The sequence below is a fragment of the Marmota monax genome, unplaced genomic scaffold (assembly GCF_021218885.2).
Source record: "Marmota monax isolate L192 unplaced genomic scaffold, Marmota_monax_Labrador192_F-V1.1 WCK01_AAM20220418_F8-fsc00074, whole genome shotgun sequence".
Lineage (NCBI taxonomy): Eukaryota > Metazoa > Chordata > Mammalia > Rodentia > Sciuridae > Marmota > Marmota monax.
This window is the reverse complement of record NW_026694232.1, coordinates 74,294-90,027: the sequence shown is the minus strand read 5'-3', so window position 1 is coordinate 90,027 and position 15,734 is coordinate 74,294. Positions and strand designations below refer to the sequence as shown.

Below are 15,734 nucleotides of genomic sequence, written 5' to 3'. Positions count from 1 at the left end.
AATTAGCTAAAACAGGGTAGAATATGCTATATTTTAACTTCAGAAGCCCCCAGGCAAAAAAACAAAGAAGAAGAAGAAGAATCACCACAATTTTAGCACACTGTTTGACTCACCTTTGCCTTCTCCACAGTGTCTAGCACCACATCTGACCTGATGTATTGATAATAGATAATAATTGGCTCAGGCAGGAGGATCACTTGAGCCCAGGAGCTCAGAGCCAACGTGGCCAACATAGTGAGATCCTGTCTCTTAAATGAGTTAAATGGCTATTAGTAAGTGAGCAGTGTGTTTGTGTACACATGTAGAGTACTATCGTGGCAGTGTGAACACTTTTGAACAATTTTATGTACCAGGCAAAAGTGCTATATTATTTCATTTAATCTCCTAATAGCCCTATGAGGCTGATATTATCAACTTTATTTTGCAGATAGAAAAACTAAATGAAAGAAAGGTGAAGACTACAGAGATCATGCATTTTTATCTCTAACCTAGCAATAATACAACTATTGAGCTAAAGTGTGCAGAATATGTATGTTTTCCTAGGTCTTGTTCATTGTTTTTCAGCCTCTTTCCCATTCTCTAATTCCTCAGTCTTCCACCCTCTCCAGAGATTTCCTCTTGGCCTCCATCTATGTCCCTAAAGCATCCTTCTAGTAAGCATCTGGCACAGACTGAGGCTTGAGCTCACTGGCAGTGGTCTTGGTTTAAAATGATCTTCCTTGCCTTCTCCATCAATATCTGCCTATTTTATTCCATTCTTTTTTAATAAACTGAGTATCATGGGGCAGGAAAGCACTCAGAAAGACTTATACGTCATATGAGTGTTGGTTGCTGACATTTGCGATTGGAAGGCTTTTACAATAGTCTGAAGGTACACAGGAAATTTTTGAATTAGGGTTCTCTTTTTAGGTATAGGAAGAATGCTATGCAAGAAGGGTTATTGATCAACTAGAGGGATCAAGAAACATGGAAATGAGGGTAAAGAAAAAAGAGCATTCATGAGGATAAGCAACAAAGCATACAATGGATAGATATTAGCTTTATTTTGCTGGTGACCAAACTTTTTTTAGTGTCTTTCTCTTTCTCATCTAGAGTATATATTCTATGAGTAACTTTTCCAAGAAAACTGCTCATTTCTTCTCATGCTTTCTCATATAAGGCATTCATCTAGAATTTCCTATTAAATCAGATAGATGGCCAAATATACACACGTTTATAAACATGCATATATGTTACTGTTTTGCAAGTTTGAGTGCAGCAGCAGAAACAAAATATATTGCCATCTTAAAGATGTTCTGTATATCTCTCATAAACAATTCCATTTCCAGTGATTGTTGTTTCTTTATGTTCTTTAGAAACACCACCCCACTCTCTTGCTCTTCTCAGGTTTGTGTGGCAGAGAAAGTGCCACATTAAATGAAGCTGTTCTGTGAAGACTCATGCTTCTTCGGAGTTTTAGGGAAGAATGGAGAGGGAATGGCATTCAAAATTGAATACCTGAACTATTCCCAGGGTATTTCTGACTGGCAGGGTCGTAATGCACCTGTTCAAGAGAAATTATGACCATGTTTATTGAGCTCTGTAGAAAACATGCTCTTGCTCTTCTGGCTGATTCCCTCCCTGTTCCCCAAGTGCTGGTTATTCAAGCCACTGACTCCCAGAATGACCTGCTGTTTTTACAGAAAGTGGATTCGAAGAGAGTTGGGAGGGACTTGTGCAATTTAGTAAACAGAAGAATATATGTTATTTGACACTGTACCTCTTAGGCCTTAAAATATTACAAAATATTTTTTTAAGTGATGATGACTGTGATCACTGAGTATTCAAAGATTAATACTTACTAGAGTTATCTCTTTCTTAAGCTGATAGGACACTTTTATTATATAACCAATATAAAAGGACTGATTGAGGACCGTGTTGAAAAGGAGCATGGGAAATAAAGTATGTTTTTGATGCATAAGTGCTTCTCAAACTTGCCAAGGAGGCAGTGCTCAGGTTAGAAAATCACATCAAGACAGCCTTGTGCTAAGGATGACCTTGTCTGCTGACAATCAAATAATCTCAATTTGATTTTGTATCCAGAAATTATATGACTAGATAATGCTCCAGAAAGTTATATGTTTCATTTTAAATAGTTTGTTTTCCAGTAGAAATTCACTTCGAGGAAAGTTTATTCGAAATAAATATATAATTAATATTTCTAACCTGCAGAGGTCCTAAGACAAAGTACTAAACATAGAATGAGATGATCCTTTTTAATAAGCATCTTTTATTTCTACAATAGGATTTCTGTGTGTGTGTGTGTGTGTGTGTGTGTGTGTGTGTCTGTGTCTGTGTTTACTTCTTTTCGTTTGATTTTGGAACCATGGACTGAACCAGGGATTCTTAACCACTGAGCTACATCTCTAGCCCTTTTTTCTTTTTATTACTTTTTATTTCAAGACAGGGTCTCACTAAGTTGCCTAGAACTTAATCATTTAATCTCCTAATAGCCCTATGAGGCTGATATTATCAACTTTATCTGCAAAAGCAGATAAGTTACTGAAAGTAGCCTTGAATTCACAATCTTCCTGCCTCAGCCTTCCAAGTGACTGGGATTACTGGCGTGTGCCATCACACCTGGCTTTGTGTTTACTTAAAAAAAAAAAAAAAAAATCCAGACTGGCCAATTGCCTCTGCTACATGTCTTTGTCTTCGTTTTCTTTTCTTTTTCTTTTTTTTTTTTTTGCTTTTGTTTAAGCAATATTTTAAAAAATACTTTTTAGTTATACATGGACACAATATCTTTATTTATTTATTTTTGAGGTGCTAAGGATTAAACCCAGGGTCTCAAATGTGCAAGGCAAGCGGTCTACCGCTAAGCCACAACCCCAGCCCTGTTTAAGCAATATTTTGATCCCTCATTTTCATTTATTCATATCCTAATCTCCTTCAAGAAACATCATCTTCACCTACCCTTCCTAAAAATATAACTCCCTTCTTTATCAGTTCTGGGAATTTTATCACTGTACTTCTAATTTTCTACTAAATATATAATGATAGTAATATTTATATATAAATATATTTATTTTATTTATTTATAAATATGTAATGATAGTAATATTATCATAATAGTATGATAATAACGTGTGTATATATGTATATATTTTTTCAAATTGTATATATGTGTGTGTATATATATATACATATATGTGTGTGTATATATATATATATATATATATATATATATATATATATATTGCCACTGCTCTTGAATGATCAGAGAAGAAAGCTGGGCACTTACTAATGAATAACAAGCTCTTCAGATATGTGCCACTTTTTTTTTCTGCTTGTAGCTGCAGCCACTACAGAGAAAACACTGTTACCTCTTATCTACCTGCTTTGCTAAAAACTCAGTTGATGTTGAAGTATGGTTTTTACTATCCCATACATAAAATTAATACATGGAAGCATTACCTAAAGATTAGGATATTTGAATCCAAGCTCCACCATTGTATAAACCTAGCAACTCAGCTTTCTCTGGGTCAGAGGTTCATCACATGTGAGCTAAGGAAGTTGGTGTACACGTGTCCAAAAATATACCACTATAGCCCTTTTAGCTGTTCATCTGGAAAGACCATTGGAAATTCATTGACGTTTTTTAGAAAAGAATTATTCCTTTTTTACAATATGTTTTACACCATTTGAGGTCAAAAATTGTGATTCCCCCCTTTAGTCATAAAAATTGTGATTATAGTCTGAATATAATCTTAGAACCCTATTTAACAGTCTAAAACTGTAAGCCATTAAATAATATTCTCCATCTTAAAAACTAGTATCTTCTATATCTTTCTTATGGACAAAATGACCCAAGTAGAGAATTAAGGTAATTTAATTACTAATTCAATAAAAACCTAATTACTTGCAGCAATATTATATCTGTATCTTATGTTTTTTAATGCATTGATTGTATTAAAAGGGTGCTTTAGGAATACTAGCACACATAAAAAATAAAGGTAAATTTTCCTCATGTTCTGTAAATGAACTCACTTTTTTAGCAAAACAGGTAGGTAAGAAGCAACAGTGTTTTCTCTGTGGTGGCTACAGAAAGAAAGGAAAAGAGGAGAGTGGCACACGTCTGGAGAGCTTGTTATTTATCAAAAAGTAAGTGCCCCGCTTTTTGCCCACTTAAGAGCAGTGGCAATTTTCAAATACAATACAGGGAAGAAACACTGTTGTCTGTGTAACTGCATGGTGAGAACTGTCAAGATACATCCACAAATAGTAGCATCTGACTGAGCCAACCATAGACCTTCTTCCTTTTATTCACATTTTAAAAAACCAGTGGTATGTAGTTGAGTAATGGCAAAACTTTTAAAAAGGGAAATTTCATCATTATCTGCCATTTTCTCTTACTTTTTACTGATGACTGTCTATATAAGCAGAATATTTATATATAGTGATAGTTAATTCCTGTATGAGTTTGCCTTATTCTCCATGGAAAATATATTTTCTTCTTTTCCATGTCCTACATTTACATTATTCTATTTGGTTTTGATTCATTCAGTAGTATTTCAAAGACGGTATGTGTGAGGAGAAGAGTTCCTCAGTCCTATCTCCATTCTTTTCAAACTTCTGTGTTGCTTACAGTTGTTTTCAAGAAAAAGTAAGCTATGTATGGGTAAGCTTCCAAAAATCTAAAATCTTAAAACTCTACAATACACTATAAATATTAATACATATATTTTAAGCTAACTGGCTTAAAATACTATATCTCCTATTATATCTTCATAATATATTAAAATTAACATAATTATATGCAATATATTATCATTATGAACATTCTCTATTACTGACTACCCAAAGCAGATTTAGAGCCAGAAAGCACATTTAATTTTGAATATTTTCAAACTGCATTTTGAATGCTAAAACCAACATCCAGATAGGTGAAAGAAATTATAGGATGTGGCACAGATAGTTACCAGTAGAGTCTGCTTTACAAACGTAAGTCGTCTAATGATTTTTTGTCTAAAGTTTTTGTTTGTTTTCATCTTGCAACTACTTCCCTTTGGGGATCTATGTTTTACATATTAGATAGGAGGGTAAAAAATAATGACAAATTATAGGATAGATTCTATTCATAGTCCTTAAGAATTTTGTAATAATATCTCTTATTCAAATATTTGAAGATTAATTAAATAGTTTGGTTAATTAATTATCATTGATGAATAGGTATGTTTTAAAATTGAGGATACATGCATCACTAAAGTTGCTTTATTTCATTGACTGATATACTTTTGAAAAAACTAATATCTCTGAAATCAGGATGCCTTTTATAATTCTGGATGGCCAAGTAGTCTGGGAAATCTACTTGCTATAAACTATGTCTATGAAAATTGGTTGTACTGACCTTGACATGACCAGACAGTCACTTCTCCCTACACTATAGGATAATTGAAGACAGAAACATAAGTCCTGGGTGTTTAATTAAAATTAATAAAAACATCAGCATCAAGTCTTTCATAAGGTATTAGCTGCTTGGAATGAAATCCTGGGGACAATCATGAAGCCCTCTTTAGAAGTGGGGTATTACCAGCACACAGAGACTACTGTGTAGGAAAATCTGGACATAGGTGACTGAGTCAAAAGTGAGTCAAGAGTTAGATTCTAAATAGGATGAAGTGTTTGTAATCTTCAAACCAATGAATTTTGCTAATAGCATACATTTTATGCATGTACAGAACTGACATATGATAAAATCTACATCTACTTAAGTATAAAATTACTCTTTATAGAAGAATAAAATAAAATAAAAATTCTCAGTGGCAGAAAAGCATTGTTGAGAGATATTTAATTGGGGAGCTTCTACTCTTCTGTGGTACAGGGAAGACAACGCATCCTAATAGTAGTGCCCCTTAGTTTGGATGATATCTGGTACAGTAAATACAGTGAAACATTCTAACTCCTAGGGGAGGCTTAAGCAACTTCCAGTGCCTTAGGTTCATGCTATTAATAACTGCAATTATTTACAACGGATTTGTTGAAGTACCAGGCACTGCACAGGTCTAACTGACAGAAGGTCAGGTAGATGCTTAGAAAACAGTGTCCTCTGATGGCAGTCATTTGATAAGGGAGCACCAAGTAAAATGTGGGTCTATTTAAGACTCAATGTCACTATCTTTCTACTTTTAAACCTACCTTCTATTAAATAAAAAAGGAAAAGCATCTGTTTCTGATCCTAACAGAGATGGAGTGATTAATTATCATCTAGTTCTATTCAGAAACCAGTTCCTTTGGAAGCAAGAAGCCCAACTCAGATGTGTTGTTGTGGTGTAAACAGCTTTAGGCATGGCTTCTGAAAGGAGAGCATTAGCAACAGAATAAAGATGTGCTCTGGGAGAACATTCTCTCTCCCATGCTCAAGGTAAACCAAGGAGACAGCCAATGCCCATCACAAAATTTATTTTGGAGCAAAAAGAAAGATATCAAACCTATTGCTGTTCTAGTTCATGGTTTCTTGTGGCTTTAGTATGAAAATTTATTTATTCCTCTATACTGGAGAAAGAGTTATTAAGATTGAGGTTATTGAAATTTTATGTCTAGAGGGAAGAAGTTGAAAAACAATTGATATCTGATCATAGAACAAAATAACTTCAATGAGTTCAGCTTGTTTATATAGTCTGTCACATAAACCACCTTAGTTTGTCTGCAAACAAACACATGTATGTGACCATCTGTCTGCAAATGACCACAGGATGTCCATCAAATTGACTCAAGGAAATGCCTGAAAGCCCCTGAAACTGTTCATGCCTAATGCACCTTTCCTGCCATAAATTCAGCAGTTTATTACATATAACACCATATAATCTCCAAACATATTCATTTGGGAAAAAGACATTTATTGAGGGATCTAAAATACATGTGTTTGTACTTGTATTTATTATATTCTTCCTCCTTCCAAAAATAATCTTAATCAATTTATGATAAAATACTCTGTAATAATCAAATAATCATAAAACAAATTTAAAGTTTAAAATGTATTTGAATAATGAAACAGAGTAAAAGGAAATGCTTAAGGACTTTTTTTTTTTTAATTAAGCATAAAACTGGCTCTGGGCTTCCATGAAATCTGACTAAAAAATGGAAATAAAGATTTCCTTGTTTCAAATAAAGCCTTAGGAATGTTCAATGAGAAAGTTACTTATTGTTACGTGAGCTAAAAATTAGAGATATGCCCTGGATACTCTAAGTAAACAAGTATGATTAAAAAGAGAGAGGTAATATCAAGTCCTTCTTCATGAGAGCAACTGGCCAACGGATTCAGTCATTTCTCAATCCATTCTCTAATTATGATGATAAGATTATGTAACAAACACAAATGAGGACAAATGATTTGTTTGATAAGTAGGGCATTCTCTAACTTAACTGGGGTTTATATTGTATGATAAAGATATAAGTTGAAAAGGTAGTTTTTTTTTGTTTATACATGTAATATAACAGAATTTAGTGTTTGTAATTCTCCTATCCGGAACACATTTCTACATTTTCAAATTGTCTAGGTAGTATAACAAATCAACAACCAAAACAAATAAACAAACTTGCAACATCACAAAAGCATGCATTCAATGTCAGAAGCATGCAGCATGAAATGAATATAGATTCTGTCCATGGATTCAAAGATCATTTAATTATTTTGTGCATTTGCTTTTAATACAGGCATTTTAATTGTAAAAGATTTGAGAAGGACAGGCAGAATACTTGTGGAACATCCCCAGTAACTGCCCAAGGTTACAACTGTTGTCCCTTGCCTCCCAGTTAACACAGCTCTGATTTCTGTGTATCCACAGGGAAATCAAACCTGTGGGAATGGACCAAGATTGATCATGATCCTAATAATACAACGTACTATCTCTTTTGTCAGTTCTTAGTTAGGAGTGGGATGTGACAGTTTTTGTCCATTAGGCATTAAGAGAAGTCTGTTGATGGTCCCTAGAAAAACTTTTCATCTTGATAAAAAGGTACATTTCCCTGAGAAGAAGACTGTTTTCCTCTTTTTGTGGGGGGAGGTGATGCTTGCTTTGTGGGGATCATTTTGCATATCTGGTTCCAAGATGGGGGTTAAGAGCTTGTAATGAAGCTGATATCCTTGCACTGCTAAGTTAGGCCAACCTGGATCAGCACACCTCCAGAATCCTTGTTTGTGAGACAATAAAAGTCTTACTTGTTAAGGACTTTAATTGGGTACTCCAGTACTTTCAGGTGAAAACTTCCTAACAGATACCATGTTTTGTATTTTTGTGTTCTACACAGAGCTAAGTAAAAACTGGCATTCAGCAAACTTACAGAGAATGAAGATCGAAGGGTTAGAAGAAAAAAAAAATCGATCAAACAAGATGATTGACCATACATAGCAATGTTGATGTATCTTTGTAAGGCACAATTCTTCTCTATAATGGTATCTGATGATTCCTATTATCATTCTGAGCTAACTAATTGAGCAACTCAGGTTAGAGTTGCTATAGTCCTGGCTAGCACATCTATATAAGTAACTTTTATTTGAAGTAATGTCATCACAGGCATGTGAGAACTTTCAAAATACAATCATTAGAAAGGAGTATTAAAGCAATGGTTGTACATTTTTTAACTCCTTTGACATTTTTTTTCACATATTTGACCACTATCTAATTTGTAAGTAAGAATAGCAACCTTTTTTTGTTTTATTCAATAGACCGGAAGAGATGGGATAATGTGTGAAAAGAGAAATGTTAGGAAGACGAAGTTGCCTCCATTCTGCCCATTTATTCTCTAAGTAAAATACCATATGGGGAAAAAAATCACAACATCAACATAGTTATTTCAAGTGAAATTTTATCAAGTGAAAAAAATTATGTCCACCCTCTTTAGTGGCGGTTTACCTTGTCTTTACTTTTTCTACTTTCTGAAGTATTTAGGTGAGTATTACATATTTATTTATTCTATCATGGTGGCAAGCACTACTCGTTTTCAACCCTGAATTTGTTTCCCTTCTTCTTTTGTCATGGATTGTGATTTTGTGCAGGTAGCAATATGCCACACTACAATATGTATCTCCCAACCTCTCAGGTCCCTAGCAGAGGCCAGCTGAAATGGTTCTGGAGGTGATTTGAGAATGGAAGTCTATGGGGAGAATGTCCACCCCACAAAAAAAGATGCAATGCTCAAAAAAGGACTTATTGGATCCCTTCTCCTTTTTTCCTTGGCCTCCTCTCCTTCCTCCTCCATCTTTTTTGAAATCTCATAAAGGCTCCTCTACCACTTGTTAATTAAAAAACCAAACAGCTCCTCATTGTGCTGCAATGCAAATAAAATTAAGTGGGAAACAGGCATATGTAAATATGCAATGGTTCACAACCTGGTAAACTTTTTCCTCTCAAAGACACTTGGTGATGTCTGGAGATATTTGATTGTCCTGATGGGGGTAGGTGGTGGGGTGTACCATTGGCCTTTAGAAAGTAGAGGCCAAAGATGTTACTAAATATCCTATGTATAGGATCCTCTCCTAGAACACACAAAATGACTTAGCCGGCTCCAAATCAAAACAATGTCCAAGTTGAGAAACACTGAGGCATTCAAACACCATGGAAATGACATATAAAATACCATGAGAAAGACAAAGAAAGTACAATATCATTATAGTTATTTCATCAACAATTATTAAGTTTAAAAAAGTATACCCACTCTGTTTTATTCTTCTCTTTGTCATTTTTCTGATGTATATAGTATTTTCTGAAGTATTTACTCTTTTTGTTGTTTTTTATCTCCCCTCCTTCTCTGGAACTAGATAACACACATAGTTTGGAGGCATGGCTGCAATCTTGTGACCATGAGAATAAATTACCAAGATGATGGGGTAAGTTTGATTCCTTGATAAAATGCTTAAGCAATTGTCTTCTCTTGACTTCTTAGTATATGAAATCACACAAATCTTTATTTGCTTAATCCACAGTTAGGTTATCTGTTACTTGGTAGCCAAATATGTTTGTAAATTATATATGTATATTCTCTCTCTCTCTCTCTCTCTCTCTCTCTCTCTCTCTCTCTCTCTCGGTCTACTTCAGACATGGGGATAAATATTTGGAGTGAAATCATCAGTCAAATATGGTTTCTGACCTCTGGCAATATACTGTCCATTAAGGAAACCAACCATTAGAAATGTAAAAGGTGAGCTTCTCTTGGTGTGAATAAGATGTGGTAGGAGCTCAGAGCAAAGATAAAGGAAGGAAGCAGGTGAAGCCAAGACAACCTTAAGGAACTAAAATGTTTTCTTGTCCTGTGGTTGGTGGGTATGTGGGGAAATGGGTCCATGAAGAGAAGATCATATAAGCAAAACATAGAAAACTAAATTTGTGTTAGTACTTGGGAAATAGTAAGAGTCTTGTGAATGGACCAAAGAGAAAATTGGGGAGAAGTGGCAGCTAAGGGATACTTGCATATAAAAATTGTGAAAAGAGTTGAATGTCATGAGGATTGGGGACATTATAATAAATCATAGGCTATTGTGAATAAGAAATCTGCAAGATCAGAAATGTGTTTTAGAAAACAAAATAAGCCTAGTGCATTGGACTGGGATAATTGCATTATTTTATAAATAATTTAAATATAACTAACAAATCATACCTTCCTATTCATAATCTAATAAGAAGGAAACAGGCTTCAAAACTTGACTTCAAACACAAAACTCTTTAAAACATGGCAAAAGTATACTGTTATTCTCTTGCAGTTGCTAATCTTACTGTTAAAGCTAATTGGTTTGCTTCCCAAAACTACAAGTTAGTATTCATTAGGTAATTTGTGAAATAATTCCTTAGTATAATATTAAAGAAAAAAACAACAACTTCTAGAGAGAAACCACTATTCTTTCCCAAATTATGTTAAAATTATTTATTTTAACACACAGAAACCCAAAGAAAGAAATATTGATTGTATCTACATCCATATCATGAACATCCCATTAAAAGTTGTAACATCAAACTTTATGTGGAAATTTTTAAAAGTCTCAGAGATCTTAGATTTGTACCTGTGTTCTCCAATTCTAGCTACTTCATTATTCTATTTTTTTAAAAAAAAATAAATAGAACTTAAACAAACAGCTAATTTAAGGAAAGTTAAAGAAAGTTGTAGATATTGCCACTGGATAACCATGTGAAAATACTGGAATAAAATATATGAGAAATTCTGAGTTGGAAGAGATTTTAGAGAGTCCTGCAGCTGAATACAGGGTCAGCAAGGCCTCTAACACCCTACAAACAGAGCAGAGTTCTCAGAGTACCTTCTGTAAATGTACATTCCAGCTTCAGAACAATTCAACATTTATGTTGGAAAATATGTTATAACTAAATATAAATGGAAATTTTCACAAAATGAAACTCCACTAGGGAATAAAGATTGACAGAATGTACTCTGGGGAGGGAGAGAGACAATGGGAAGCAGGCACTGAAGGAGGGCTTTTCTTAACCCCACACTCCAGGAATAACAGTGGTACAGTCTGCTGAAAGATGACTCCCTCAATTTCTACTTATGCTAAGAGGATTGGGAAGACTAACTGTAGAATAGCAGGCTTACAGAAAACAGTCACTTCTTTTAATCAAACCATGTAATCAGAAGGCCTGAGAAATATTAACTTATACTTTCTCTGTGAATCACTCAATCACTAGGCAGCGGCAGCGCAAGTAGACTTAGATGCATTGTCTGCCAAGGGCACAGTAAACTTAATGTTTTTGTACTTTACATTTAATGTTTTAAATACATGCATGGCCCTTGCCTCTGAACTCATTTCAAAAATCTGGTGTTCTGCTAGGTTACAACAGCTGATAATAATGCCGAGACATTATAGAGGTTTTACACTCAAACATAGATACACATATCTTTTCTCGGTGGGATTTTTATATCTATGATCCTGTCAATAATTGGGCACAAATAATTTTTGAGAAATACATTAAGGCACTATAATTTCATATACAGCATGAGAACTCAATTCAAGCAAAAATAGTCTACTGTAATTTTAGTATAAAAAGAGGGAAAATGAATATATTAACTACCTATACAAATGCAGAGCGACAGTTACAGGGTTAATTATCTAAATCCACATTTCCAAAGTCCTACGTGTGTCACTATGGCTCTGGAAATGGAAAAAGAAATAATACCTTTGTGGAGGCCAACCGTTCATTAGAATAATCACAAATGAATCAAATCTCAGACACATAATTTCCTTCATTTCTATAATACACGAACAAACTCCTCTAGAATAAATTATTCCTGCTTCAAAAGCTCAACTTAAATAATTTTAAATTCACTGCAGGTAGCTTTTCATTTCTACTCACAAGTCATTGTGCTGAAGCGGGCAGGAGTCAGTGGAGAACGATTTAAATGTTTGGACTACCTTCTCTTCCCAGGAGAGTTTTTTTTTTTTTTTTTTTTTTTTTTGCCCAATAATGCATAAGATATTAGTTGCTCATCGCGGGGGATCTAAAGAGTGACATCTTGACTTGTACCACGCAGATCTGAAAACCACTTCTCAGCAAATGTTGTGGGGAAGAAGAGCAACTTTCTTATTCCTGTCAAACTAAGAGGCGGAACCAACCCCAGAACTCGCCGGAGGGCCTGGGGAGAGCAGAAGGCTGAAAGCAGCTCCTCTGCGCTCCGCCAAGGGTTCAGGCAAGGGTTTTCTTCTGGAGGCGGCATTGTTCCTCCATCTGCTCAGCCTCGGTATTTCTCCAGGAAACCCTCCCCGCACTCTCGTAATCTGTTCTTTATTTCTTTGGTACCTCTCGGCCGATTTCCTGGCTCTTGCTGTCTGTGGTCCCAGGGCACAGCTCTAGGGTGAAAAGCTGCAGTGACTGGGGCGCCGCTCTAAGGATTTGGAGACGACTGCACTCGTCCGCCTGGGCTCGGCCAGCGTGCGCGCAGCACACTCGCTTTCTCCCTTCTCTCTGGGTCTCTCCGGCTCCGACGGGCTCTCCCGGCCTCTTATCACCCACTCCGGCTCGCCTTTCCTGCGGTGTCTCCCCACACCAGCTCGGCGCTGGCCTCCTGGGCGCGCTCTCGGCGCAGCCGCGGGGTCCTAGACACACGGACTCCGCGCCCCCCGCTCGCTTGCAGGCCGGGACTAGGGATTGAAGGGTCGACCCTCCGCGGGGAGGTGGAGAGGAACAGCCAGGAGAACTGGGGCAGGTGGGGAGCCGCGGGGCGTGGGGGGGGGGGGAGGGTGGCGAGAGAGTGAACCTAAGAAAAAAGATGCATCTGCTCTGAAAGCGCCAATGAAGAAAGGACGGAGGAGCAGGAGTGGAGAAGGGAGAGAACGCCCACCAGCAGGGGTGGGCAAAACGGGCAATTTACAAACTGCCAGGGCTAAAGAAGCGGAGTGGAGGAGAAAGGAGGTTAGATGAAGACAAGAAAAAAAACAAGGTGAAGATCCCACTTCTCCCCCAAAAGGTCAAGTCTGCAAACGTGCAGCCTAAATGGGGAGTTAAACAAGGACTGGTGATGGTATAAAAGGTGGATTTAAAAAGGAATTAAGTGCCATGTAGGTTCTCCTGCACCAGACTTAGCTTCATCTCTCTCAACTCTGGTGAATTACCCTCCAAGTGAAATGATTTGGCTTTATGCAGAAGCCGAAGCTGAATTACTCCACAGTGGACTCCTCCCGAGGTATTGGTTTGTTTGCTGATTTTTTTTTTTCTTTTAAATGAAAAAGAAGCATTTGGGAGGTTTCATGAACCCAGTACCGAGGAAACCACCCAGTTCATTAAAGTTCATTATTTTTAATTGTCTTTATTTTCGTCAGAGGACAGCGGTGAGGAGTTAGCTCCAAGGGATGTTTAGACAGTTATCTAGGTAGCATTCTTTTTTTAAGGGACAAAATTCATTTTTTTTTTTAACCGCTAAAAAGGGGAATTGCAAAACTCAGTTACTCAGCTGGGGAAAAGAGAGACGCATTTAAACTCAAACGATTACACCTCCAGCACCGCCAACCGTCCCCCCCCCCACACACACACACACACTCCCCCGCTTAACCCAGTGGAATTGGAAAAAGGTTGAGCATACAGAAGAGCGAGAACAGGCAGGGTTGGTGGAAGGTGGGGAAGGCGAGGGAGAGGCAGGGAGTAGGAAGTTCTCGGCAATCTCTGGGATTAAGATAAACGCCTGGGTTCGGTGGATGCAGGAAGCTCCCTTACCTTTCTCTCTAAGCCCCGTTTGCACCTGATCTGCAACCATAAATACTTCGTGGTGCTTAGTGTGCAGCCAAACGATGGCCGAATGTTAAACAATTCTTCACGCTCCCTCCCCTTTTTAGAAACCAGGCTCAAAAGAATGATAATACTGTTCTCGTTATCCATCGGCTCCAAAACATTCCGCTTTGTCGGGAAGAGAGACGAAAACCAGGCTCTTGGGCACGCGTATAAGTATTTATATATTATTCGGTCGTCTATAAACATATATACGTTTTCTGCATGTAAATCCAAAAGAAAAAGCACCACAGATTCCTCTGAAAGCGGAAGGGGACAGGGAAGAGCAAAACTTGGCAAACCAAATGTATCCAAAGACTTCGTACCGGGAGCCACCTGCTTCAATATGTAGAATTCCCGAGATTTAGAGGGAGAAGAAAAAAAAATAAAATGAAATGAAATACCCCAAACACACACTTGAAACTGGAAGACGCCTAAGAAGCGTGGAAATGGAGAGGATGAGAAGATCTCTCGGGGCTACAGATCCGTCAGCTAAGTGAGCAATCGCCTCCAAAAATCATAGGCGGGGAGGTGGCTGCAGATGCGTCCCCTGCTCTGGTCTCCGCCGCCGCCGCCGCCGCCGCCGCTGCTGCTACCTGTAGACACACACACACACACACACACACACGCACACACACACACACACAGCAACCTCCTCTCGCTCTCTCCCTCTCCCCCCTCTTTCCGTGGCGTTGCCGGGTGCAGGAGTCTGAATCAAACTAGACCCTTCCTCCAGACGCGGTCCTGCCCCCTCAAAGCCAAGATTCCCTCCCCTGCCTAAGCCTCCCCTCCGGGTTTATTGCACAGCATCCCCTCCCTTGGGTCGGGTCGGATCTGCTACGGTGGTGGGGGTGGGCATCGGGGGCGCGGGTCTGGCGGTGGCAGACGTGGTGCTGGTGGAGGTCCCTCCCTTAACAAGTTCCGCCCTCCGCCCTACTCCCTCTCTCCTCCCCCCGCAGCCGAACATCCTCCGTCCGCAGCGCCGGTGGCGGCAGGAGGGGTGAAGGGCCCCGGGCGTCACGTGTGACGTTCACCAAACCACTCTGAGGAGCTTGTGAGTGAACTGGCACCGCCGCGGAGCTGGGAGGCCTGGCACACACAGAGTTTTCTCTGTTCTCCGCGTCATTGAGCTCCCCGCCAGGCGCTTTCGTCTTGGTGACCAAGAGCGCAGAGTTGGAGGCAACAGCTTTCCACTGTGTCTCTTAATTCCTCGCCACCTTTGATAGATCTCTTGCCACCAAACTCCCCTGTATTTCCTCTGTTCCCTTGAGCTAGAGTCAGGGTAATCTGAATTGAGGCTTTGGTTGTAGCCCCACTTGATGGGAGTAGTGTAAATGCACCTCCACTGCCTTTGGCCTCTCCCCTCTGGCTGCACCCACACCTGCTGCTGCATAGGTGATTTTTAAAATTCATCACAGTTAATCATTATTGGCTTTTGTAACGGGTGTGACTCAGTATATACCACATTGTTTACACCTACCCACCTCCTAC

At 38.2% G+C, this 15,734-nt stretch overlaps 1 protein-coding gene across 3 annotated transcripts in view; it reads right to left on the bottom strand.

The window, feature by feature from the left end:
* The window catches only part of Nlgn1 (neuroligin 1), an 899,700-nt gene extending 884,881 nt beyond the window's left edge, over positions 1 to 14,819 (bottom strand). The window contains exon 1 of one of the 3 annotated variants that reach the window (XM_058586176.1): positions 14,193 to 14,819. The gene's annotated coding sequence lies outside the window, so the exon portion shown is untranslated. Of the gene's footprint in view, positions 1 to 12,338; positions 12,753 to 12,782; positions 13,133 to 14,192 lie in introns of those variants that run through there. The other 2 variants (XM_058586178.1, XM_058586177.1) reach the window with 2 other exon arrangements.
* Between the last annotated feature and the right edge of the window lie 915 nt (positions 14,820 to 15,734).